General features: G+C 48.1%; 1 protein-coding gene across 6 annotated transcripts in view; it reads right to left on the bottom strand.

Moving 5' to 3' along the window:
* Nucleotides 1–25,840, bottom strand: part of SLC4A4 (solute carrier family 4 member 4) — a 185,104-nt gene that overhangs the window by 150,257 nt on the left and 9,007 nt on the right. For 3 of the 6 annotated variants that reach the window (XM_074588734.1, XM_074588737.1, XM_074588739.1), the window contains exon 1: nucleotides 22,498–22,828. The exons of the other annotated variants lie outside the window; for them this stretch is intronic. The gene's annotated coding sequence lies outside the window, so the exon portion shown is untranslated. Of the gene's footprint in view, nucleotides 1–22,497; nucleotides 22,829–25,840 lie in introns of those variants that run through there. 6 annotated transcript variants of the gene reach the window in all.

Genomic DNA, 25,840 nt, shown 5'->3' with positions numbered 1-25,840 from the left:
GGAAGCTTTTTATCTTCATACAACCGGGGAGCGAGCCGGTAGCCTACCGATGGCGAGAAACGGGCGTATGTGGGTGACGATCAAAAACCAATACCTTTTCCTTATATTCCCTAGATGGAATAGGGATAAATTTGGTACAGAAAGAGACAAAGCCCTCAAAACCTCTTCACATCCATCTCGCTTCCACTTGTGATCCCGCGAGATCCTCCAGGCGCAGTAGCAGCAAAGACTTTATAGAGTTTTTTTAAGGGCATATTCAAATTTAGGAGTGTAAAAACTGAGTGGATGAATACCAAGAAATGAAAATGGCTTAGGATATCTGCCTTGCATGTCAACGCCCACCTGAACCAAAAAAAATAACCCCAAAAAACCCTATTTCAGCCACAAAAGAAAGGAGCAGAGGCCTCATTTTCTGAAAGCCATTCTCCCATCTTTGCCAAGTTTTCCACCCCCTCGAGCCCCTTTACTAACACACCATCGGCCTCGGCCTTGGTGCCTCGTCCACGGCTCAGCTCCCACAACAAGTCTCAAACACATCACGGAGAAAAAAGAACACAGCAAAATAGGCCAGATTCAAAACCACTAACTAAGCGTATGGAAAAACGCATTTTTCCTTTGGATCATTGGATAGCAGGAAATAGTAGAGCACCGTACCCTGAAACGAAGATGAGCATCAGCTCCTCAGTTTAGGTCCAACCAGGGCATTTGGAATAAAGCCACCTCCCCTTCACAGGCCGGTTCTGCCCACGCCGCCTCCCCCGGACCCAGAAGCCAGAGGATTTGAAAAACCAGTTTCTCCGACTTGGGAAAGGTCCCATTTCCCAGCAGCTGCTGCCCTGCGCGAAGGGGTAGGACCTGCCTCTTGCCACCAAAACACATAAAGCCACCGCTCAGGTGCGCACACGGAAGTTCTATGAACAACTGGAGCTTTCATAGTTCTTCCTGGGAAGAAATTCTTTACTGTTAGGAAGAAATTCTTGGCTGTGAGGGCGGTGGGACAGTGGCCCAGGTTGCCCAGAGAAGCTGTGGCTGCCCCATCCCTGGAGGGGTTCAAGGCCAGGTCGGACGGGGCTGGGAGCGACCTGGGCTGGTGGGAGGTGTCCCTGCCCAGGGCAGGGGGTGGCACTGGGTGGGCTTTAAGGTCCCTTCCCACCCAAACCATCCTGTGATTCTATGATTCACTGAATTATTCGAGACTATTTATGCATCTTTGCTAAGGGAACAAGAGGGAGCACATATTGCATGGATGCTCTTGCCCGTTTGCAATGGTTGGGAAGGCACACCCCAATTGATTTTCTTTTGTTTTATTGTATTTCCCCCCCGCCGAAGCAGCACAGTAGCTACTTGCTATAAACACAACTGAGAACATCTGGAACAGATGGGACTGGATTTCCAGACCAAACACAAACCGCACGCGCTTTATTACTCTGTAAAATCCATTCTTACAGCTTCGCACCCAGTGTTTCCCGGAATTTGCCTCCGCTCCCTGAGCACCGAGACATTCGGAGCCCTCGGCATGTGTGTATGTGAGCACCTACACACTATTCCTATAGTAATAGGAAAGAAAAAAGGAATGACTTCCCCGGCTGCCCTCCACCCAGTGGAATCTCTGCTCCAATTCCCCCACGCTTTCCCCCCACCCTCCCACCTCTATTCCCTTGGATCCCTTTATCACATTAAGTGGCTGCATTTTCCAGCTGCAGAGGGCTGGAAAACTGCTTATGACACATTGCAAGCCCCACGCTTTCCCCGAAACCTGCACAGAGCGGATGCGAAGGAGCTCGGGAGGGGGGTTTAAAAGGCCAGGAATAGAGCTTGGGTCGCCTTGGCGCGGCGCCCCGACTCTAATCCGCAGGAGTTTAGGGATTAGACTCCCAAGCGCCACCTCCCCTGAACTTGGGTCTTTTCTGCCCTTCTCAGATTACCACAGGATTGCTTCAGGGCAAAACCCAGCAAGAAAACATCCTTTATGAATTTGCACAGGGGGGAAATATTTCAGTCCCCTGGAATTTTTCAAATAACATGAAGCTGGAGCTGCAGAAATTAAAAAAAAAAAAAAAAAAAAAAAAGAAATAAATCATGTCAAATAACAAGAAAATCTTCACTTGGGTCTTCAGGGAAAAACCAGCAGAGCCCTATCAGTGAAGAACTGAAGCAAGGAAAGGTGTTTTCACCATCCCATATATAGGAAAAAGGGTGGGAATGTTTTTAGGGCCTCTAAACAGAGATGTGCCTTAGTTTAAACCTGGTTTACCAGCTCCTTGTAGTAAGGTAAAAGGCACGGGACATTCGGACACTTTTTATCTAGCTCCACACCCTCATTACCGCTCCTCCAAGGTTCTGCAAACAAACTTTTAAAAATTAATTAAAAAATATTGGGTGTCTATGTTCAGGGTCTGGATCTGAGCGAGTCTTGTACTCTGAGAGAAGGGACTCAAGTGAAAAAAATACGAGCTGCTTGAGTAATTGGTCTCTCGGGGTAGATGATAATGAGGTCGGCACCGAACGTTTTTCGCGGTGACATTATGTGTCAATAGGATTTTAACAGGAATCACACGTCACCTACACAACACAGCGTGCATCTCAAAAACCTCAATTTGCAGCCCACTGGCAGATGAAGCTCCCAGAAACCTTCTGCCAGACCAGACCACTCTGAAAGAACAAAACCAATTTCACACTAATGGGGATTCCGGACTTCAAAATGGACAGAAAAGTGGGCATAAAATGGGAAAAAGTGAAGAAAATCAAACAGAACAAAGCAGTAAAGAAGAGGGGAAGCCTCTTCTCCAGCGAGCAGAGCCCACCCTGAGAAAGGAGCAAGTACATCTGCCTTTGCGCTGGGGAATTTGGGAGGTAACAGCATTGCTGAGCATCCGGCATTAAACCCGATTTGGGTTCTAGAGGAAAGTGCTGTGGCTCAAAACCAAATTATTTGTGATAAGCTAAAAAAAACCCAAACAAAACCAATTACTTCAAACTCCTTGTCTCCTTCCCTTTGGCTACACTTATCTGACAGTCTCCGTTTTGCCCATCGCATTATTAGGACGAGAGGAAACGGGTTCAAGTTATGTCAGGGGAGGTTTAGATTGGATATTAGGAAACACTTTTTCACTGAAAGGGTTATTAAACATTGGAATAGGCTGCCCAGGGAGGTGGTGGATTCACCATCCCTGGAAGTGTTTAAAAAAAGGGTAGATGGGGCACTTAGGGACATGGTTTAGAAGTGGCTTTTGTCAGGGTAGGTTAAAGGATGGACTTGATGATCTTAAAGGTCCCTTCCAACCTCAGCGATTCTATGATTCTATGACTATGGAGTCTTCCTGCACGTCTCCTTGTCAGAGCACTGAGTCCTTGCAACACATCTTCGGAGGGGACTCAAGCAGCAGGTCACCTCGGCTTCCCTGTCCCCTTGTCCCAAAGCTGGTCCCCCCTCCTTCCCCTCCATCCCTCCGGATGGACAGAGTGCTGCCACCGCCCAGCCTCGGGGACACCGCCTGCTGAGCGGCCATCCACACCAACGCCTTCACAACAGCCCGATTTATGGCGGGAGGAGAAGGGAAAACCCAGCGTTTGGCATAAATAAAGCTGGAGGGCTGATGTGGCAACGCGAACCGTAGGAGGGAGATACAACTCGCTCCAGCGAACAGACGCGTAACGTAGCTGGGGAGCAAGAAACGAGAGTTATTACTTGCTGATAAGCTTTTACGATCCTGCCCATTTCAAACGTCTTTTGCAATCAGGAAGAAACTCCAGCAAACTCTGGACTGAATGGATTTTAAAAAAAAAGAAAAAAAAAAGAAAACAACGAAGCCGGCTCTAACTGAAAGGGAGAGCATAATGCAGAGTCCGTGTGAAAGTCACATTTAAAGAGCAATCCTTCTGCAATAAGCCAGGGCGCAGAGGGTGTCATGTCAACGGCTCCGGGGAGGAGAGAGGGTTGTGAAGGTTGGGTCACGGAGAAGCATCACCTGCAGCCGTTGGTCGGACCTCCAATCGCAGCGTGCCCGTCCCACTAGCAACCCCCCGGCCCCTGCAGGCAGGAGGCAAGGGAAATAAGATCTTCCTGCGCATGCATTATCAACCATCCTCATCTGCTTCCCGGAGCCCGGCATCATTTACCTGGCAGGACTTTTCCTCCGGAAAACAGCTATCCATAAAGCGGAGTGGGAGCACCGTGGTTGGGGATGCTGGGGAGAAAAGGGCAGAACAACCACCTCTGACCACGTCATCTGCTCGGACGCTCCAACAGCCACCACCCAAAGGACTCCTGCACCTCTGCGCCCTCCCTGCACTGCTAGGAACAACCTTGGAGTGCCCATGTGCGCATACCCAACGCCTGCAGCTGCTGCTGGCCAGAGAATCAGAATGGTTTGGGTTGGAAGGGACCTTAAAGATCATCTTGTTCCAATCCCATCTGGTCAGGACGACCAGAGCCAGCAAAGAGAAATGCGATGTGGCTTGCAAGGAACAGCCCCAGCCCCACACCGCTCCCCACGAGGCCTAAGAAGCCCGCTCATGACAACCGAGCCGGCGCTCAGAGTCCTTCACAGGACCGCGACATGTTCTCCACCACCAAAACTGCTTGTGACAAGCAGCACCATTCAACCTTCAACAGTGGATGGAAGAAGGCACTCACCAGCCAGAGCTGGAGGCTCTCACAGATGGGATGCACAGGGCACGGACCCCAGCCAGGAGAAGAGCCACCAAGGGCTTCCCCGCCAGTGACAATCACTGCCTTCGGCAAGCCACCCAAGTTAGATGCCACGCGTGTGTATGCGTGCTGTGTGCATGCGTCCCAAAGAGAATGAGTCAATAAGCTCGACAGGCTGCTTCTGTCAAATGCAGAGAGACAGAGATAATTTAATTTCTTTCCTCTGCAACCCGTGAAGCATTGGGATACTGCGATCACAGTGGCCAAGCAAACAGGAAACCAGGAAGGAGACTTGGTCCCAACTGATGCTCTCACAGCCCATACGCAAACGCTTGAATAAACAGAGCTACCAGACAGATTCCTTTTTAGGGGCTAGATGTGTTGTTTTTTTTTCCTCACGTACTTGCATATGGGCTCTATCACACAGAAAAATGATCTTCCGACTGTACTCAGCACGGTCTGGTTGATGCACTTTTAGAACACGTTGCCAAATTTATCTTGGATGCATTTTCCCCTGTCAGCTCGAAAACAGCATTTATTTACACGCTTTCTCAGCAAAAGGTTGTACTCACCAGGAGCAGAAGAGGACAGAAGCCTCTGCTTCCTGCGGCAAGAACTTGCCCTATAATATTTTTAAATCCAAATGTAAACCCAGCTTCTTCTAAAATAAGATTCAATAATCAACAGGGAATGAATACCCAAGATGACTGCTGTACTGAATGAGTAGAGCAGACACGGGAAGACTCATCTCAGCTCTTCCCCATCCTGCAGACCCCTTGTCCGAGCGGAGAACCCCATCTTCTCTCTCCAGAGCAACACCGGTCATCTCCCGTACGGAACCGTGAGACACCTACAAAAGCTCCGAGACTAAAATCTGCAGGCGAAGTGCTAAAGCACCCTTTTTCCCGGCAATGCAGGACACGTAGGAAAAGGCCGGAACGTACACAACCTCAAAGCTTTTCCTTTTGGCGGCACTGACCCCTATTTTCTAGTTGCAACGAACTGCCGGCATGTGTCGGACCACGATGCAGGTGAGATGGTTGCCGAGGAATTGCGCACACGAGGAAGGAAACCAGGAGGAAGCAAGAAGTAAGAAAGCTTTGCAAGTGTGTCGTCTCACTACCAACTGACAAGCAACTGCACATTCTGGATGACTCCTCTTTTCAAAGGGCATGTGAAAACGCACAGGTTCGCTGGTGCTTGCTCCTGTCTCTCAGGCATGACAGTCACGCAAGCCTGTCGTTCCTGAAGACTGGAGCACGCTTGCTAAAGGGCTTTGGAGCAAGGAGGAGGGAACCACAGGGCAGGTATGTCCCTCAACAGCCCACATAAATCACTGAGCTCCTCGACTTCCCCTCCCTCGAGGGTTTTTCGTGGAAGTCCACCAAGTTCTGACACCCTCGTGGACAGCCGCAAGGCTGCTTGTCAGATCTCACGCTATGTTCCGTATGTTCTTGAGAACAGGCCATTTAAACAGACATGTTCTCTTAGAAACCTCCTTTCTGAGCTGTTGCCTCCCCATCAGCATCTCGGATGGTGTTTTCTGCAGGCAGCCATTTCCCTTCCTGCTCCTGCCTGTTCAGTCCGTTCCAGCATCTTCCCTGTCCACCCACACTGTGGTCTTCCCAGTCCGTCAGGAAGCTCCAGAGGAACCACAGACCAAGGCTACTGGTGCCTCTGGGCAATGAGGCAACACCAAGGAGAATGCAAGCCCCGAAACAGGTTATTTGCTTGAAACGTCTCCGCTACATGGATGTCACTCCAGAAAATGCAGCCCATTCGTTCAGCAATACTATGCTGTGCTACTCAGGTTACTACAACCGGTTTGGGCATTAATGAGACATTTTTGAAAACTAGGAGGGAGTGAGGCGAGGGACTTGTTTTGGTTTTTAATAAACTCCCAATTACGTGATCTCATTGTTACATGAAATGTCTCACTCGACAGAGGCGTTCTCAGGGAGTGCAATTAAGTTCCATTATAGGATTTAAACACGAGCCTCCGTTCTCAACCAAATCTTGTTTTCAAAAACTCTTACTGACTGGAACGTCAAGAACTCTAAAGGTTTATCTCAACTCACAGGTGAGGCCTCCGGGAGCACCGTCCTGAAACCAAGGTAAGAATTAGCTGAATTTATTTTGACACAATAAGTTCTGTCATTTGGATTTCAACTTAGATCTCCGACAACTTCGGGAGAGGTGTTCCACTTGGATACGCTCCAAAAATGAAATAACTACTAGGAAAAACATTGAGGTGGGAATGAGATGGAAGAGCAAACAAGAAAGTAACATTATCAAAACACAGGGAAGTACAAGGGGAGTTACTGGCACCGGACCCTAGGGTAGGTGTAGCAGTTGAAGCCATTGTTTGATGATATTTAGATTGCTTACCATAAAGTGACACCGCTCTATAAAAACTGATAAAGTCAGCCGCCTGTTTGCTTTCCTTTCCTTCGCTTAAAGGAACCCATGGAGCTGGACTGGAGACATACCAGCAAGGAGAAGTCCACATTTCCTTCCAGCTTGATCTGAACCTGGTGGAATCTCAGGTCAAGCCCCCTCTCCGGCAGGCTCTGCCGCCGAGCACCCGCTTCCTGACATCTTCCGCATACGTCTGCTATATTTAACGCAGATACGAGTCAGAAGAGGGTATAGAGACGCTCTGAAAGGAATTCAAGATTTCACTGACGCAGGAGCTTCACGAGATGAGCCCATCAACAGGAAAAAGGCATTTCTGACTGCAAATATTATGAATAGATCTGTTTGAGGCCAACATAAACCAGACATTTTTGTAGCTTCATTTTCTGCAAAGCGTGACACATAAATCACAAAAACGTTTTCTCTAGAGGCAGAATGGTGTCAGGTTTTAAACCCACAAGCAGTAGTGGATTGTTCCTAAAAATTATTAGTTGAAGACAGCCTGTGGGATCTGATTTTATTTTGCCATTTATTGCTGCGACAATGTTGTGTCCTGCAATGATTTTGTTATGGTTTTATGCCTGATCGGCCACTTTTTACTTGACCGTGTTTTACACATCCAGTTGGCTATCCCTATGATTTTTTTCAGTTTTGCATACTGATGGAAAAAAAGAGTTCAATTTTCGCATTAAGAAGTTGCTAAAATATCCCGCCACCTGCTTCAAAACACGTGCTTGGAAAAAAAAGGTTAGCAGATTCAAAAACAGGAAAGCGGCAGGAGGCGAGAGCGCATTTCAGGAGGGGACCGAACAAGAAGGCTAACACGAAGAGATGACTTGAAGACATACAGCATATGTTTGCCCCACTTGAAGAAAATGAGGCGGTATACAAGAGATTTATCATTTAGCGCATGACTTGCGGCTCAATAAACCTGAGAGGGAACTGCTCCAGAGGGCTGATTTATGAGAGCGATTTCATGTGCTCTTCAGCTAAACCCGTGTCTATTTAAAAACAATCCAGTTTTATAAAGTAGTTGCTCCCTGTTCAAGCCTCGCCTAAGAGCTCTTTTTGAGAAATCTGGGCCTAAGTGTATGGTGTCACAAGACCAGGTGGCAGGGACTGAGCACCGCCTGCAGCATTACAAGTATGTATTCCGCACCGGCTCAGCACACAACGTTAAAGTGGGTGCAAGACTTTCCAAGGACGTAATAGACAGGGGATGTGTATACACCTATATATAAATATACACGGTTAGAATCGCCTGGGTTGGAAGGGACCTTTCACATCCTCGGGTCCAACCATCAACCTAACGCTGACAAAACCCACCACTAACCCACGTCCCTCAGCGCCATGTCTGCCCGTCTTTTAAATCCCTCCAGGCATGGTGACTCCATCACTTCCCTGGGCAGCCTGTTCCAGTGCTTGACAACCTTTTCCGTGTAAAAATTTTTCCTAATATCCAATATAAACCACCCCTGGCACAACTTGAGGCTGCTTTCTCTTGTCCTATTGCCTGTTACTTGGGAGAAGAGACCGACCCCCACCTCTCTACACCCTCCTTTCAGGGAGTTGGAGAGAGCAGTAAGTGTGAACCCAGGCAAAGAAAGAGCAATTATAGGAAATTCTTCCAGTACTTGCTGAATATTGCCAACACGGAGTCTCAGAAAGCAAGGTGGGGGTAGCTCGGACCAGACACGGCACTGCCTATCTACAGAGCAGGATGTCGAAGCGGGCGTCTCAGCCTTGCCAGGCTGCCTTTTCAGAGACGAAGGTCATCTGCAATGGGAGTTCCTCGGTTTAAGTCCATTTCCCACTCAGCAAAAGAGCAGGCCGTGTGTACAATGCGGGGTGGGGCCGTGCACCCAGTGCCACCAGTAACCCAGATCTGGTTTTTTCCAGGGAAATCAATCCAGCACTCTCGGTCACAGCTTCCCAGCAAGCAGCTCCTGCACCCGCCCTCCCATGGGACTATTTGCGGGAGGAAAAAGTCTCTTCTTGCTCCCAGTAACCCCCAGCACACAAAACACCCCCGCTAACACAAAATGCGGGACCGGCTTATGTCTTCATTTCACTTCTGTAATTACAGTTTGGAATTTTTCCCTTCCTTCGGGCTTCATACTTTCAAATGTACAACTCCTAGAGCCCCACCTCTTCCTCCCCGTCACCTTCCCAAGCATCTCCGAGATGCTGAAGCCATTCGAAAACCATCACAAAACTCTGGACCACCGACACCAACATCGTTCCTGAGCCAGGGCAGGCCCCAGCCAAGCGCCCAGTACAGAATGTATGCTGGCTTTCTGCTTCCCGCTGGGAGGAGGACAGACAATCCCTGATCCAGCACAAAGCTCAACTGGCAGAGGCAGAGAGCCCGGCTGTATAAAACGTTTTGGACACATCTGAAGCAGCCAAGGGAGCTAATGCACTTTCAGCACTTCAGGGAGTGCAGTCACAGCATTTCTGATCCAATTCTGGGCGTTCTGAAGTGTCAAGCAGTTTCACGATATGCTGGTTTCGAAAACATAATCCAGCATAAAGGATATTTTTAACATGGGCGATTTCAGTAATCTGCTTCAGCACTCGACCTCATCCACAGTCCGTGTGGCACAACCGAGCAGCACAGAACGGCCTTACACGAGCAGGAACCGTAAGCGTTTTTATCCCCAAAATCCTCACGCAACTTCAGTGCGTGCTGGTCAACCATAGATTGGGACCTGGAGAGAGCGCATGACCGAGAACCGTGAGTACGTCAAGGGTTTTATCTGATTTCTAAACAGTAGAGGCTGGGGGAAGGGGGAAAAAGAAGGATAAAAAAACCCCAAATCAATCTCTGCAAACTTTACGTGGTTACTAGATAAAAGTCCCTGCAAGATTATGCCATTTCTACAAGTTAGACAAGTTACTCAAAAGTCAGGAGGGATGTGATAGCGTTTGAGATGACGTCAGGAGGAGTGTGATCAGAGCACACGGCTGCAAAACTAAGAGAGAAGAGGCCAATCCACCCAATCCACGCCTCAGCGCACACACGTAATCCAGGAAAATCCAGGAAAGACAACTCCAAAAATCTCTGACAAGCAAGAAAATCAGCGGGCTTCCAGAGAGTGAAGTGCTCCAAGCCAACGTCATCCTCACTGGGGCAATAACCGCTCATCCGCAAGACTTATAGCCACTGGTCCCCGGGGGAGAGGAGACAAAAATCTCTTCTGAACAAGGTCACTGGCACCGGCCCCAGTGCACGCCTAAGATGCTAATTTAATAATAGTTAATCAAAACTAACGCAGACCTGAAAGTCAGAAAGGCAAACGGCCAATTTTCAAACTAAATGCCCTTTTTGCCTCCACCAGCTGCACTGGGAGGGAATAAAGAAAAAAAAAAACAAACCAGTGCAAATTTACTGAAGATGAAGAAAACAACATTTCCAGAGAGAGCGGGGCGAAATGCAAAACCAAGTTATTTTAAAGCCATCTGAGAATAAACCGAAATAAAGAAGAATTTCATCACTTCCACCAATTTAAGCTCCAGTCAGAACAACAGAAGAAAATAAGCCCCAGCCCACAGCACCACGCAGCCAGGGAGTCATTCTGTCTCTCGGCGGCGCCAAGTGCTTAGCAAAATACCAGCTACACCAGCACAAGCCCCAGAACCCGCAGGACGCGGGTCCCTTCGGAACGACAGTCACCAGGATCACTCAGCAGAAAGGTGACTGCAAGTGACAATTCCTTTCCGCCACGCCACAGCAGACTCGGCACCCTGTTCAAGGAGAGCGGTCTACCCCAAATCTCACATCGTGATACCGGAGGGGCCGGGTTCACGTGTGGTTTTGCCAATATTATTGGATAAATAGCCATCACAGAGCACCGACTGCCACCGGGACAGAAGAGAGCTGGGGGAACCTCCCTGCCACGACCACCAGCCTGACAAAAGAGCTCATCCGCGCACCCACTCCCTCGGCAGCACCTGGAAAAAAAAGCAAAGGGAGATGTGTCGCTCCCTTTGGGCACCCCTTGGCCTTCCGCGTGCTCAGCTCCGAGCCCGACGACAGCAACGCACCGCCGTGACCCACTGACTATGTTGACTTCCAAGCGTGGTGCCAGGGAAGAGCGGACCAAGCCCGTGATCTTTAAACTGGGGCCTGCAGACTATCAATTAGCCATTAAGAAGAGTTTGACCCAGACCAGGCAGGGCCACATGATTTGCGTTTTTGCTGCATTAGTCAGCGGACAAAGCGATACGGGTTGTGTCGCCACCAGGACACCAACTTCAACAGGAGGAACATGACGCAGCATAAAAGCAGAGTGGTAAAAGCAGACAACGCATGATCCTGCATAAAAGTCAATCCATTTAGAAACGTTAAACTCACTTTACCAGCAAAATGAGTTTGCTCCTGGATTGGCATTTTGCTTCATGGGAGAGTAACGTTCTTAATTTGGTTCTAAAGCGCCCTAAAGCTGGATTTACTGTATCCTCCAACCACAGCCAAGAGCGCATAACTGAAGTGCTGAGCAGGCAACTCCCAAGTTTTAACAAGACTGTCCTCTAGATGACATCCATTTAAGGGCAGCCCGAAATAGACTTACTCATATCAGCCTAAACCAAGACTGAGAACAAAACAATAACCCAGAGCTGAAAAATAGTTTCTTGCCAGAAGGCGTTCGGAGCTGCTTCTTACAAACTCCTTCCTAGCGACCCGTTGCCGTGAAAGAACAACTTGCAGGAAAAAAACTGGTAGGAGCACAGAGATGCTGATAAGCAGCAACATTGTAGGAGGTCCTGGGTCCTCCACAGCAACCTATGAGCTAGTGTAACGACTAACGAGCTTGTCCAGAGGACCAAGCAGATTTCGGGTAGGGAGAAGAAAATGTGACTTTAGCATAGGTATTTTTTTTCAGACAGTGTCTGAAAAACCCCATCTGCTCTAAGAACGGACTATGAAAAAATCATTCTGGATAGAGACAGCCTAAAAAATTAAGACCATCTTGTTTTACCAAAGCTCTTCTCCCTGTATCAGTAGCTGGCTCCTTCTGACTCCAACAACACAACAGAGCACTAGACAATCAACACGAACTTCCCAGACATCCCTAAAATGTTCTCTTCGGAAAGTAGAGATTTCCCAGGTGCCTGTGCAACTCGGCCCTTTACCAATGAGACTTCCAAGCCATGGCATTTTAACATGAGCAAGATATATAAAAAAAATGTTTTATGGCTCCCTCGTTCTCTTTCTTCTGCTTCCTGAACTCTGTAATGTAAGAGTTCCTACTTCTGCTTTATGAACTCTAAACCCAAAAGCATCTTCCAGAGCCACAGTTAACACACTCTGCGTGATATATGGCCTACAACAAACAAGGTGCAGGCTGATTCTAAGTAAAGCATGAGAATTCGTGTGTGGTGCTCATTAGAGTCCAGCTACGAAGGGAACGGGTCAGGAATTGTGTGCTAAGATCCGATACGCCAGCATATTGGACCAAGCTTATCTGCTCGTATCAATCACCCACTGTCTGCTTCCATCCCCCTTTTCACCTGTATCTGCCTAAAAAACGGGAGGCAGACACTCTTTGGGAAGAAACCTCAGAAAACCAAGTTTCTGTAACAGGTCTGAAACACGCGTGGGCAGCAGCCGTTCCGCATAACCTGCCCACCGTGGTCATCAGCTGGCCCCTCCGTAGCTGTTCCGATGCATCCCCCACTCAAGAGAAATCCTTCCCACCAGGATTCCCGGGGACCGCACTTAAACAAGTCGGTGCCTGCAGATTTCACCCGGCATCTTCAACTGGAAACCTCCCCTGCAGAAGAGGGTAAAACAGCGGCCAGCTCCAGCTGCCTTTTGTCCCTTTGGTGATAAGAGCCTCCGTAAGGAAAAGAGGTAAAAGGGACTCCCTGGTGACCCTGCCCCAGTCACACGTGTCTTACCCATCAGCAGCAGCCGCTTTCTTAAATACGGGGTACAACCGCCAATCGCTGAACCCAGCTTGTAAACCTTCACGTAATCACAAATTTCTTGGAGATACCTGTTAACGAAGAACAGCTTCACGCCCGGCGCCTAATTGCAACACAGCTGTTTAAAGGTATAAGGAAAACAGTCTACGGTAATATTAAATCCCAGTTATCTGCACCCATTATCTTGCACTTTTTTATTGCAAAGCGGAATGATTGGTCTGGGAACAGGGCCAGAAAAGTTGGTCTGATATCACAGTTCAGAACTTCATAGACGTTACTGAGAATTTCAAATTAAGGGTCATATCCAGCAGTGTACTGACCTTTACGTAAAAAACACGAGATACCTTTAGTGAGTTACAAGCCAAGGCTTCGCAGGAAAACACGAAGCTGTTTGTAACCCACGGCATTATCGTACCGGCAATACTTAACGCAAAGATGTCTTAGTCATCATCTAGAATTAAAAAGGCGAAAACAGGTTCAAGAAAGATGGCTTCATTTGTAGAAAAGTAATTACAGAAACTTTCAGAGTTCACAGAAATCTCGATGCACCCCCGCATTTCTCCACCGCTGAAGGCTCAGAGGACATTCCGGTTACTTGCCGGGAGATATATTTTGAGCACGATGAGCTTAAGTCGGTTTTGCAATGCTTTTTAATAAATTAAGCTGTACACCTAATGTTCAGTGAACTGCACCGGCTCTGGGCTCTTCCAGCTTGATCTTTAATTCGAGTAATTATTTTAAAAGCTGGAGACATGATCTCCCTTTATTCAGTGTCTGGAGAGGATTCTGACACCGTGAGACACGGTCGGGGTTTCCACGGAATTGTTCTGCAGCGTATTCCCTTTCAACAAAAATTATCCATTGCATTTTTGGCAAAGGGAAGTGATGGGCGATCCAAACCAAACTCACGCAATAAGGAGGTTTTTCTTTTGCAGCAATTCCTGCTGTTTCACTTCTTTATTCACAGGTCCAGAGCATCCATCCTGGGTTAAACTACAGTACGATGACCACAGTTACGTCCCCACTCCTTTACTTTATACTGCAAATAGGACTAAGCTGTGAAACGGAGCGGTCTGAGCATCACGGCTGTAGCTCAGTGCCCGCAGTAGTCAGGGAAGGGTGCCTGGGCTTGCCTACGCTGCCACCGAAGCACGGGCCCAAGCCGATGCTCAAGCCCAGACTTGCTCACATTCTTTCCACGCTAGCAGGCTCTCAGCCTTAGCTTCAGAGCACTTCCAAGACGGAAAATTCAAGGCCTACCACAAAGCCCAGCAGATCCCGCTTTTCCTCCTTGCCACTGGACACCAGCAAGGTGCCAGGTCCAAGCGAGCGCTCTCCAGTGCGGGGACCACAAGCCAGGCTCGGTGGCATGGGGTATGGACGCTCCCGTTGCACACCAAAGCCTACTCGCAGCTCCGTGCTTCAAGGGCAAGAGCGACATTGCCACGGAGGAGGAGGAGAGCCTGGGACAGTACGGATCCCTCCCTCCCCCGCAGCCCACTCAGACCATCACACTCACACGTCCTTGGTCACGCATCCAAGTGACACAAGGCACCTCCTGAGCTTCCTCGGGCACTCAGCCTTCCTCTTGCATTCTTGGCTTAGTTACATTCTCTTCAAATGGTTCTCGCGTTTTCATCCACGTAACACCCCATTTCAAAGAGCACTCTATCTTTTCGAATGGATCTATTTTCAGTTGAAACCATTCACAAAACTTTATTCGAGTTCTTTTTGCAATTCCATAGGCAGAGCGAAGCATCAGGCAGATTAATGCCTTAATCAAAGGAAGCCTTTTCCAAATTCAAAACCTAGGAAAGGCACACGCTCACCTTTTTCCTCTACCAAGCCAACCGAAACGCTTCTTGTGTCTGACAGGAGAGAGGATATTCAGGGCTGTGATTTACCCCAATGAGGTGTCGCAATCCACTTCCCCGGGCACCGTTAAGGACGACACACACCCCAAAGCTTCTATGACATGGAAGGCGTTCGTTGTGGCAGACAAACTGCCCCTCCTCCTAAAAACCCAACTGCGGCTCTTCCGTATGTAAACTCATCGCTTACCGTTCATAGAGAGGTAGGAAACATTAAATACTATTTTATCCTGAGTGAGAAGCATTTATGGGAAAATCTTTGCATATATCACATTCCTGAAGAAGTACTTCTTGCTCTTAAGGGAGAATAATCTTTTCTTTCCAAGCACATTTTGGTGATGTATGTGTCAGAAATACGCTGGAGACACAAACTAACTCTGAAATGGAAAGCATTTAAAGTTAACGCTCCGCTGACAACATCTGTCTATGCAAAACGTGTTTTCTACAAAATTAGTGATGCCATCTGGCAGGGCTACAGGTGAACTGTGACTGAGAACACAACCGAGGCAGCTGGACTAGATGATCGTCGCAGGTCCCTTCCAACTGAAATGTTCTGTTCTCAATAAATACTCTCTTCTGCAACCTCTCTCTAGCACCACCCTTCCTGTCCCTATCAAAGATGCACTGAAGACTTTGCTCTAGTCTTCAACTGATTTCTGACCCCACCCCACATGCCGCTTTTGGTTGCGATCTAGACTTTGTTCCTACACCCCTCTGGCCCCATTTGATCAGCTCTTTCCACTCACCCTATTATCTCGCCACACGTTTCTCCTCTTCATACCGATGGAGCTACTCCCACAGGACCCAATCCGGCAGAGCACCTTCAACACAGCCTTGAACATCAACCAGTTGAATCGCTTCAAGGCCAGAAGTCACCTGTGCTATAAAGCGCTTTGCGGGATTAAGGCAACAGCCCCACAGAAATGAACATCCCATGACTTCTAAGAAAAGGCCCAGAATCCGGAGCCCACCGTACCGCCCGGGACAATGCTCCTCAAACTTGGTTATTGCTCACAAACCCAAGCCTAACAGATCACGAGATGTTAAACAATTTCTGTGGAAGTACTCCCAGGGCACCGCACGCTGTATTCTTGTGCCATTAAGGCTTTGGAACGAAGCTTCGTTGGGGACAGAAGAGAACAAAGTGCCCATCTGTTTTTTCATTGCGATTATTGTTTGTGCTTAGAAGGACACACAGGCCGGTCTATTGAACAGGGCTACTGTTCTTGAGCCGTGCTCTTTGTCTGCTGAATGCAGGAACTGTCCGACGGGAAGTGATATCAGACTATTCAAATTTAACGGGAATTTGGGTAAGAATCACTTCATGAACACCCAATTTGCCAACTACCAGACCTCAGCAAAATTCGCACGTACAGTTCCCATATAGGAGAAACACGCTTTCACCCACCTCCAGTGCAACGCAGCGGGTTTAATGCGCTCAAGCGCTACGTTTCCTTGAACTCCTGAGCCAGTTTCCCAACCTCATTCTAAACACTGAGCTTTCTCATAATTAGCAACCTTGATGAAAGATCTTTACGCTTATGTATATGGGTTGACAAGGCGTCTGAAGTGTTATATAGTCGCGGGTACAATAAAAGCAGTTCACTTTTGCAACCTTCTGTTCCAGGTTAAGAGTTCAAATAAGAGACTCGGATCAGTAAATCTTCAAGAGGTGATTAAAACCACGTAAAAACTTAAAGAAAAACTTAAGGTGACAATACGCTAATCCTCAAATTGCACACACCATTGAAAACGATAGGCAAGTTCTGTTTCTGTGCCTACTATACAAAATAGGCAAAACATGAAAATTTTAATAAAGATGACTACTTGACATACAAGACCACAGCCGTTGTCTTTGACTTAAGACTACACAGCCACATAATCATCAAAATCAAAAAGTTTGCACCACTTGCTCAGAAAACAGCAGCGGAAAAAGACAGAATACGCCACAGGAGTCAATTTTAAGTGAAAAAAGCCAAAAATCTGTTGCACCTGCAAACCCACTAGGATTTTTTTGCATAACACCAGCTCATTGTGGTAACTTGTAAAAGAAAGTAAAATTAAAATCTCCACGGGGGAACAATCGCATACAATTTTAGCCCGTTTCATTAATTCCACCAATTAGCAGGAGTCACCTTGCCCAGGTTTAAAGAAGAGGAACCGTTCCCACCATGGCCCCCATAGCTCTGAGCACAATTATTTGTGTCCACAGCCAGGCGGATCACGGAAACATCCAAGTTCCAGATTTAGCAGGAGGAAAACTCAAACGGATCAAAACCCAAAAGTTCCAAACCACCCTCAAAAAAAAAACGTAGCAAAGAAATCCATAGCTAACGGAAATGAAAACATTACGTAAAAAATAAGCTGAAAAAGCAGACCCTGAAAGACGTGTAAAAAGGAGGAACACAGACAAGCCCGCTCCGATTTAGAAAGAAATGCAATTTATTTCTGTCTCTGGCTGGATCCAGGCTTTTCTCCTCTGAAACCCAGACAAAACATGCACCTTCCAGGAACAGTTTGTCTACAAGGCGAGGAAAATTATATCGCTCATCAATCCAACCTTTTTGTATTTCAGAGTATTTTTAAATATTTGCATTTATTATGGTAACAGTAGAATTGAATGAAGCAATTTTTATAATTATGACTAATAACAGAATAAAGGGATTTTGGTAATCCTCAGTCTTAAAAGAAGTAACGCAAACGATTCCTACCACCCAGTTCAGCTCTTCAAGACTCACTCTGAGATGGGAGGCGTATGGATCAGTACTTACGGAAGGACAATTAAGGCTTATTTCAAGTCTGATTTAACACAGATTATTAAGCAAGCGTAGTAGTAAAATAGAAAATATAGTAGTAAAATAGAAATATGACCCTGTTCCCCTATAAATGTAGTCACATAACAAAAATAGGATACGAAATGCTGCAACTTGGAAGATTTCCCCCCCCACCCTTAAAGGATTTCCCTAGGAGTAATGAATACTAATAAATTAGTAAATACTAATAAATTAGCCACATTTTCTCTCTCTCTAGACGCACATTTATATATATAAACAATACACACACATTTAAAAAAACCCAAAAATCCCCCTCCAGTCTTTGTTTTACTTTTGCAGCAGCTTTAGCTCCGCTAACAGCACACATTTCTGGAATTCGGATGTTGACAGTTCATTTGAGCTGCAAATTAAAAGGATTCCGATTTTGGCGATGTCATATCATCTCTTCTGATTTTTCTGGTGAGAAAACCTGCTAAAAATAGGGCCCTTTGCAACTCCCTCTGATGTGCGCAGCAGGATCCGTCACACTCGAACAGTATGGATCACAGCTGACTATTGTATGGTCTGAGCCCCGCTCTCCTTTTATCAACGCGGCTCGAAATTTGGACAGAAATCCACAATTCCAAACCAAAGAGAACTGAATGCCAAGAACCGAGATGTAGGTTTCTCTGATTTTCTGCTGCTTCTCCCATACCGCTCATGCAAATTCTCTCCACTGATAGTCCTTGGGGCAGCTTCAGAAGTTCCTTATGTGAAAAGCTAAGAATTGCAGGAGAGTAATTCAGTGACATTTCTACCTCTTCATTTAATATAGTTGGCCAGTTCAAAAACACAAGGAAAACTGATACCACAGGGTGTCCTGGCTCGGCAGGTCACCACGCAGCCCCTCAGGTCAGAGACACCCAACGCAATGGTCATCGCGTCCTCCTAGACACCCAACGGCTACCGCACCGTCCTTAACGCTTTCATTTCAGAGGAGGTATTTCCATCGTAACTCAAATCAGGCACTAATTTTCAAGGCTTAACAGCTAACTCCACGTCATAATATCTTTGAGCTCAATCTCCATGCAAGCTTTGACCTGAAAGACTATGGCCCCTCCTTGAAGCCACTATTCCGTATTGAGTCATGAAGGTCTAGAGAGAGGATGGTAGAGATTTACCCGAGAGCAAGCACGCCAGCAGGCTGTGGCACAGATTTAAGCAAGTATTTTTGAAGTTCTGTAGCTTTTTACTTATGGCACACACTGTTTTATGGGTGGCGTAATTGTCTTCAACACTGTCCAACAGCAACAAAAAGGATTCCTGCCACCAACTGCACACAATCCTGAGCTAACTCAGCAGAAACGAGATGCTACGGCACCTCCAGGTTCAAGGGCAGGGGGGCAGAAGCATTGGTCTCAACGGTTCTAGGACTTCACCGCAACCTTGAAAATTTTATTGCTGTTATTTAAATTTCAGGCCACACACTGAAACATAGATAAGAGCAAGAGTTCTGCCTCCCCATTCCAGTTCTCTTATTTAGAAGGAGCACAAAAGAGAAGCTTTCCTTCCACCAGAAGTAGCACAATGACAGGGACACGCTCCTTTATCAATATTAACCGTAAACTGCTATTACTGGATTTTCAAAGAGCACTCCCTTTTGAGCCTTCTAAATGGATTTGAAGCCGGAAGCAGCTAATTGACTTCGAACGAGAAAACCTGATAGTAGTTATCAGAACCCTTTTAATTTGCTCAAAGCAAGAGTTCAAATTCTAACTCTCACGCACAAAGAAACTATGTGAAAGGCAGGTCACTGGAGCGTGACAAGGATGCTATCTCGCTACGCAATGAAGTCATTTGTACCAGCGCCACCGAGGGAACGACCCGATGCCGTAGCACCAGGCTTCGAATGCTGTCAACGCTGTTTTCAACCGGGCATCTTTAAACCCAGACGAAAGTCCTCGGGTGCTCCCAACCCATAAGAAGGCATTCGAGTGCAAACCAGTAAGAGCTATGCTGGTTTTGATAGGGACACATACAACAATGTAATAACATAAAATTAAATTTAAAAAAAAACCCAGAAGACTAGCAAATCCACTCTAACAGACCGGCACGTAGGCACACAGGAGCATCACTTTCTGTTCCCAATACTTTTTTTTACGGGAGCAAGCGTTTTCATGCACCCACCCTCCTGAAGCACCTATTTCATCCAGTAGATCTTTGCTCCGTCGAGGCAACACCTTCCCTTTGCAATGGCTTCTCTCTGGCTGGACAGCATCTCCGCCTCTAAGAACTTCTACCTGAAAACAGCTGTTGGCAAACTCAGAACAACAACAACAGGTTTTCTCTTTACCCTCTCGCACGGCAATTTTCATTCACAACCTTGCCCAAAACACCTTCCAGCTTGTTCTTTATTACGGCTCTTCAAGGTGGCAGCGCAGTTACAAATCCTTCAGACAGGAACACCAACGGCTTCTCCACCTTTGTGGGAAGAACGCTGCACATGAGCAAGGCGCCCTCTCCCATAAGCAGGTAGATCAGAAAACAAAAGGAGTTACAGACTTTCCTTTCACAAAGAGGTTTTTTTTTTCCCTGTCAACTGCACTTTGTGCACAAATTGAACCTTTTCCTATCAGCGTAAGCCATCAGTGACCCAAGCATTCGCCCTACACCCACAGCAGGCTGGGAAAGCACGTCTTGAAAGCTCCTCTACAAAACTCCTTTAAAACCCTGCTGTGAGGAATACCACAACGCACCACCAGAATACGAGGGTGTTTTCTGACTGCGGAGGAGCTTCAAGATTTAAAATTGTAACATAGAAGTTAAAACGAATACTATTCCCAGTTAGGAGGCGCAGAAAAACCTGCCAGACCTTGCTGGGAGGTGAATGGATGTGTACAGGGTGTTCACTCGCAAGGAATGCCCTGTGCACACAAATGAAAACTTCATCCCTCCTCCTCCCCCCAGCGACTGAAAGACAAAAAAAAAAAAAAAAAAAGGAAAAAAACCAATCCATAATTCCCTCTCACCCTGGTTTCAACTCCGGACAGCAGCAACACAGCTCCTCCTAGGTTATATCCCTCATTCCTCTATCGTTCCCAGCCCCTTCACATCTTGGAAATTCAGCTTAGAGTAGCCTCTACCTTAAAAGTCCAGGCACTGCTTTTACAAACGTGAAATTCACCCTTGGTAGCAGTAAAGGATAAATTACAAGCAAATCCTTCCCATGATATTTTTTTTGAAACTTAAAAGTCTGGGTTTACTTCGCATTGGCATCTAACCGGGGGGCGGGGAGGGTGGAAATCACAGGAAAAGCATCACCGCGGCTTGTACTGACATTCACGCTTCAGACCACACTGACACTCACAGGCAGGTGAAGTTACCGAGAACTCCAATCGCCAGCTGAAATGCAGCCCCGCAGAACTCAGCTCTACAATCTGACATGACAGAAGTCACCGGGAAAGGTCTCTCGGCCCAGAAGGGCAGGCCAGGGAAGGAAGGGCACAGGCTGGGACAAATCAGTTCGCATACGCGCATCCATGTGAACCAGCACACGCACAGAGGTGGCAAACAACCCCATTTAATCCTTCTGCATATGATCGGAAACTACTACGACAAAACTAAGTCTATCGTTAAATAGTTGCTGGGGTTTGGGAGCCTTAAGTGTTGGGGTTTTTTTGGTTGGGGTGTGGGGGGTGCTCTGTACCTTGCTCTTAATGCACGAACAATTTCCTTTAAATTATCGACAAAGTAAGAACCAGGCACGTTCCTGCAGACTATCACATCAGGGATTACTAAATACCAAATTCTATTCCCACACTCAATATCCAACTCTGCACATTTTGTTAAATCCAGCTAGCTAGTTTGCTTCCCTTTTTTTTTTTAAATGGAAAATAGGTACATTTCAGGAACGACCAGAACAATAAAGCCACTGAGCAGGTGGCAGCCTAAGCACAGAGTCACTCTGAGATGCGCAGCAAACTGCACCTCCCCAAAAGGGCAAGAGTCTACAGCACATGGAGTATTTCTCCGAGGAGCTGTTACTGCTGGGATTTGCCCTAAAACCTAACTTTACGTACAGGAGCAGCTCTGTAAGATGATTACATCCAGCTCCTGACGCCCGAAGAGCCCGGCACTTGTCCCACACCGCACAGTGCCAGCAACCTCTTGGCACCTCCGGGTGCACCGGCTCCTCCTGAATGCAAGGACTGAAAGGATGCTCTCCTAACGAAACGGAAAAGCCATTAATAATTAACATTGCCATTAAAAAAAAAAAAAGCCAACCAAAGGTATGTGAACAAAAGGATGATTAAATTCTCATTTCCATGTTCGCTGCAGAGCAGAGCGGCTCTGGGCTGCAGCGCTCAGCAGGAAGCTGCCAAAAGGGAAACCAAGAAGCCGGGAGCTCTTCTCAGCTGCTTTTAGGGCGAGGAAAATATCCCCATAAGGCCACGTACCAGGTGGAACGCTAAAAAACTTAAGAGGAAATAGGATTTCCTTCAACGGGCGGCTGCTGACGGCTCACTAAAGCGAAGATAAATTGAAACCGTAAAAAAAAAAAAAAAAAGTTTCCAAACACCGTGAGGAATTTTTAAAGTACCGCCAAGCTAACGAGCACCAGAGAAGGGCACGTCTAAAGGCGAACTCTGCAGGAGAGAAGCCGAGGCGGGGGGGAAACCTGCGGGTCTTCCCACTCCCCGCTCGGAGCGGCTCCGTTCCCGCAGCCCCAAGCGCCGGGGGGACGCCGCTCCCCTCCCGCCCGGGATGCTGACTGCCCAAAGGGACCGGCCGGGCGGGCAGGTGCTCCGGGTGCCCTCCGGGTCCCCCCCACCAAGCCCCCCCGCCGTGTCCGTCCCGTCCCCCCCCCTCGCCTCACCTCCGGGGCTCGGGTTTGCGGCGCTCCGGCTCCAGCGCGGCGGCGGGCGGGGGGCTGCGGGGCAGCCGCGGGGCGGGCGGGGAGCGGCGGGGGTGGGGGGGCTTCAGCGGGGCATGGCCGCGCACCCCCGCCTACAGCAGCTATACCCGATCCCTCTGCCTATATACCCGCCTGCCTGCCCACCCGCTGGCGGCTCCGGGCCGGCGACCGAGCGGCGAGGCGGAGCGGCTGTGCTGGCGGAGCCCGCCCCGGCCGGCATTTAAAGCCCTCGGCAGGCTCGGACGTCCCCTCGCCCGCTCCCATCCCGTCCCATCCCATCCCCCGCCGCATCGGCTCGGCCGCCGTCACGGGGCCCCGGGGCGGGGAGGACGGAGGAGGAGTCTGCCCGGGCTGCCGGGGCTACCGGCGAGCCCGCCTCCCCGGCCCCGAGCCCCGCCGGCCGCAGGCAGGTGCTCCGCCGAGGGGACCGGCGGGCGGGGTGTCCCCGTGGGAACCCACCCAGCCCCTCCGCCAACCCCCTGCGGGGCTGGCCGCGGCCGCACGCTGCCCCAAAGCCACCTCACGGCACTTTTTCCATCGCTTCTTCCCTTAAAGGGTTTTATAGCTGCCCCTCCCCAACCACTTTTCCGTGGCCACCCTCTTCCTCAGTCCAAGAGATGCCCAGCCACCCTCCAACAAAGCAAGCGGTGGGATACAGGACGGGATGACACCGCAGGGATAGCTGCAGTCTGCCAGGGAGGAGGTCACGCTCCCACCACCGAAAACACACAACCAAGGCAGCATCTTGGCCAAAAGCACATACTACAGAGCAAAAGAACAGGCAAAAAGATGCAGACAACATCATTGGAGCAGTTTATTATAATTTTGCAAGGAAATACTATCTTACAGGCCGCTCCTCCTTAGCTTCCAGCATGACAAGGCTCACCCATCTTGTGATGGGTGTAAGCTAAGACGTGTAGTCTTAGCTCCCCTCTCTCTCTCTCTCGCACGCACCCTATTTACACTAATTGCCCTTCAAAAAGTTCCTTCCAGATGGGGGTTAGAGGAGAGCACTAATTCCAATATCCCAAACCTTCTTCAGTAAGCTGCGGTTCTTGCACTCAGCTTTCCCATCCAGGCCAAGGTGACGAGATCCATAAAATATTTTTAAACAACGAGAGTCTGCAAACGGCTCACGATTAACACGGCAGAACAGCAATCCATCAGCAGAAAGGACATGGACACTCGGGGGAACAAAGGAGACTATTGTAGCTCTGTAGAGGAAAAACTCCACTTCTTCAGCCAGGTTTAGGGTTACCACACGGCAACTTCAGCCACTCCTCAACTACCGAGCTCCGCTTTTGTCACCCGTCCCATTTCTGTATTAGGGAAAATACGCAATCTATTGGACAGGCAAAAAAGCAGCACCAGAAACCGCAGCACCTGCAAAGCGGAGCAAGGGCACTGCAGAAGCCATCCGCCTGCTGAATTCCCCCTCTCCCTTCCGCTGCCGTCACCTCCGCGCTCCCCCCAGCCCTTGAAAACAGGTCATTGTCTCTAAGCCAGTCTTCCCTCACCCCCTTTTTAGTGTTTTCCTGAAAGATCTCAGGATCCTGCGCAGGAATTGGTCAGGGCTGGAGCTTTTCTGCTCTCTTTAATACAATAAATTCCTTAGGTACCTGTTGTTAAATGGTTAAATGGGTTTCCAGTGGGTCACTGACAGCACAGCGATGACTTGCACCCCTTAGAGCTATATTTCATTTCAACTCATGACAGTCCCTGTATTAACAAGCAAAAGCAAAGCACTAAATCAATTGAGAAGCTTTGCATACTCGAGTCCAAACCCCAGTAACTCCACACCTTCCCCTCTTCCGAAGGCGTAGGCAACGGCTCAGAGTCAAGGACTCTCTTCATGCTTTAACTCCCTAAAGATATTCCTGTTAGTTTGTACCTTCGACTTCACTCCTATTTATAAATGAACCAGGAAGCCCCTGAAGAAAAGGCGTGTTAGCTACCGCAGAAGATTGCTGTTGCTTCTCGCCACTTAGACAATTAGTGGGGGTTTAGGATCCCCCCCCAAAGCGTTCAGATCCCTCAGGGAAAGCACCTCTTGGATGCTCCTCAGCAGCTGGCTCTTCGCTCGCTATTTCAGTAACAAACCTAAATAACTCCCATCGCAATTCCATTTCCTCGCAATTCCCTGTGACTTAAACCACTCTCATCTTAAACCTATGCATTTGATTTTCTGGCTAAAAAATGTTGTGACACCAGGATGCATGATTTTAAGTCAGTCTTTAAATATACCATCGCTACATTTAATGATCTAAAACCCTACCAAACCTACTTCCAGGAGTTTTTAAATCAAGAGCCAAGGGGCCAAGTTTGGAAATGAGTACGCTCCACGTACAAACACCCAAAATGACCTAATAATCCTGTCCGTCACTGTGATTGACAAAATAAAACCCCATCAGCTAGAGCCGACTTGTCCGACGTGCCATATCTATGAACCTTTTGGCATTCCTTACACGCTTTGGCCCGCATATTCCCTCTTAAATACTACCCAGTCATTTCCAATATTTTTTCCTGTTTGATTTAATAAAGGGAGATAAGCTCGTCACTCAGGACGAAAGCCCGCTAGCTTGCCGTTCACAGAGCAGGCAATGAAGAACGAGGACCGTTCAGGAAGTCCTCGGCTGTCTGTTTAAACCTGCCTTTCAACTCCGCTGGCTTCAGCCCTGCACAAAGGCTTTGTGAAGAAGAGGTGTGCCACCAGCCTTGGCTAAAAGCCAGCCTCCCACTCACCACCAAGGCAGTCAAAGCCTCCCTCAACCACGGCACGGGATGAGATATCACCCTCCCCGAGATACACAGAAGTTCTTTTTCTGCCTTCTCATCCAGCGCACAATTTCCCTGCGAGGTCGCACGCTGTCAGTGAGAGCATTTGACATCTATACGGATAATGAGAACAGCCCAAGTGATGACGGTAAAGATTAGAGAATACACAAACGCACATGCTCAGTGGAACCGGGAGGGGAAAACTTTCCCCATGGGCAGGTTATTCCATAAATATATCTCGCAGCATTTCTGGTCGGTTCCTCAGAAGCCGCTTGTGCTGACCACAGCGTTGTCAGTCAGGGACGACGCTGAACTAGATGGAAACTGGCAGCTCCTGCGTTTCCAGGGGTTTGTGCGGACGCCCGAGTGATAAAATATTTGCGTTGGATTAAGGCAGGAGTAATTCTGTCTAAGTCAGGAAGTTTCAGAGGATAAAACTATTTCAATTAGAAAGAACTAAGCGCAGAGAGACAAGCATTTATACTTGTCTAAGAGGCTTTTTATATCTTTTTAGTTTGTTGACAAATGG

The sequence above is a fragment of the Larus michahellis genome, chromosome 5 (assembly GCF_964199755.1).
Source record: "Larus michahellis chromosome 5, bLarMic1.1, whole genome shotgun sequence".
Taxonomy (NCBI): domain Eukaryota; kingdom Metazoa; phylum Chordata; class Aves; order Charadriiformes; family Laridae; genus Larus; species Larus michahellis.
This window is presented reverse-complemented; position numbering and strand designations above follow the sequence as displayed.